General features: G+C 38.6%; 1 long non-coding RNA gene across 1 annotated transcript in view; it reads right to left on the bottom strand.

Annotated features, from left to right (window-relative positions):
• Positions 1–1525: 1525 nt before the first annotated feature.
• LOC111741665 overlaps positions 1526–2269 on the bottom strand; it is a 180101-nt gene continuing 179357 nt past the window's right edge. Inside the window, exon 6 of the long non-coding RNA XR_002781055.1 lies at positions 1526–1578. This is a non-coding gene — a long non-coding RNA (uncharacterized LOC111741665). The remainder of the gene's footprint in view (positions 1579–2269) is intronic.

The following is a 2269-nucleotide window of genomic DNA, read 5'->3' as shown; positions in this document are numbered from 1 at the left end:
ATTGGCTAGGCAGCTGAGAATGTCTGCCATAGGCAATGTCTAAGACTGGACTTCTAATTTATGTGGGTGCTGCTTGGTTTTTCTTTAAAAAAAAATTCAAATCTCACTATTACAAATGCCACAGCAAATTCTCTATAACCGTATGTCTAATCTTCAGCTAATGGATAACACATTCTAAACAATATTTAATACAACAGTAAGGCCAACTCCAGAGAAATTAATAAAGTCAATTGTTTATTTTTAGCACGTTTGTCTTCTATTTTGATGGCTCCCTGTCTTAGTGTCTTTGGGCTGCTATAACATAGTACCATAGCTTTGGTGGCTTATAAACAACGGAAATGTATTTCTCACAGTCTTGGAGGCTGGGAGGTCTGAGATTAGGGTGCCAGCATGGTTGAATTTGGGTGAGAGTCATCTTCTTGGTTTACAGATGGCAGCTTTCTTGCTGTGTCCTCAAATGGTAGAGAGCAGAGAGAGAAAGCAAGCTCTCTCATGTCTCTTTTAAGGGCACTAATCCAAGTTATGAGGGCTCAACTCTCATGACCTAACCACGTCCCAAAGGCCCCACCTCCTAATACCATCACATTGGGGGTTAGAATTTAAAACATGTGAATTTGGGTGGGGACAAAAACATTCAGTCTATAGCTCTTTGCATCAACCCATTCCCAGGCCCAGGAATTCAGCATCTACATGTGGCTTTTCCAGTCCTCCCAGTGGCCTCTTTTCAGCCATGTACACTTCTCCAGGCTAAATTTCAATCTCTGGACAGTGTGGCAGAGGACAGCTCACCCTCAGGGCACTAATTAATGCCAACACTATAATGCTTTCTAATGGATTCATCTTCTACCTTTCCACATTTTAACACAGGCCTTTAACCACATAATTCAGTCTTGAGGATTGGCCTGCTTCATGAAAGGAGGGTAGCCTAGTAGAACTTGGAGATGGATTAGTCATTTTAACATTTCAAAAGGAGACTATTTATAAAAATAAAAAAATTATTGATCTCTAGATCTAATTATCTTAGATTTCAAAGGATCGAATGAGAAAACATCTCCCAAATAACTACTAAGAGACTGAAATGAAAGACTGGAAAGAAAAGAATGTACCATTTATGTATTCTCCCCATAGGGGGTAGCAAAAGCCCTCTTTCTCTATCTTGAAACTCCCTCTTCCTGTGACATTCATGCACCTGTTCATTCATCAAACACATACTGAATTCCCACTTTATGACCAAAATAAAGCATTTTTCATTTCATCCTAAAAACCTTGCTGTTACATGAAAAGTTATTAAATAAAAAAATGTTTCCATAATTTCAATGAAAAAAATCATTGTATATTCTATCTTAACCACAGATACTGAGACAATTCTTACAGATAGACAAATATATCAACTGAACCATGAAAACATGTTTCTCTCTATAATAAACAACAATTTTAAAATAAATAAATTTGAATTCACAATATAAGGAAGGTTTATTGAACTCACCAAAGGAAAAGAGAAGAGTCGTTGGTGAGCAGTAGTGGTGGAGGGCATGCGAGGGAGTCATTCTTTGAAAGAGATGGAGAGTTGTGATTGACCTTCAGGCAAACATTTAATATTGGAGTCAGATGTGTATATTGTTATTTTTCACTTACTTGAGAGTTGGACACAGAAGACACTTATGACGTGAATGGCTTTGGCATAACTATAGAAGAAGTGGAATCTCTGGACTGGAAAGACCAAGTGGAAGTTGATTTGTTGTCTCACAGTTCAACGATGGCAGTCCCAAACTAGAGTGAGTCTCCATCTACTGCATAAGATGTTTCAAGTTTCTCAACTATCTCATGATAACTTCTTGGGATATGATGTAATTTCTTAGAACACGCAACTGATTAAGAATTTATCTTTTCATGGTTTGCAAAAGTCATACACAGTAGAGTGAGCTCTGCCTTTTGATCCAACACCCACTACTTGAAGTTGGTTGCCAAGTTAGTTTGCTAGATTATCCTCTCTGCATTGTATCTTTATTTCTGTTTTCTACTTTGCATGCATGCCCTTGGGCTCCAGATTAGTCCAGGTCTGCCTCTTGGTTCATGTGAACTCCTCATCCACCCTTTTAAAAGACCTCCCTGCTTAGAGGTGGTACACATGGTGATTAAGAGCAAGGGCTCTGGGTGGGGGTAGGGTGGTGCCAAAATGGGTGACGGTACAAACATCCAGTTATAAAATAAGTGTCATGGGGATGTAATGTACAGCATAGTGACTATAGTTAATAATGCTGTATTGTAT

Source organism: Pteropus vampyrus, unplaced genomic scaffold (genome assembly GCF_000151845.1).
Source record: "Pteropus vampyrus isolate Shadow unplaced genomic scaffold, Pvam_2.0 Scaffold81, whole genome shotgun sequence".
Classification (NCBI taxonomy): domain Eukaryota; kingdom Metazoa; phylum Chordata; class Mammalia; order Chiroptera; family Pteropodidae; genus Pteropus; species Pteropus vampyrus.
The sequence above is the reverse complement of the archived record's forward strand: the minus strand, read 5'-3'. Positions and strand labels throughout refer to the sequence as shown.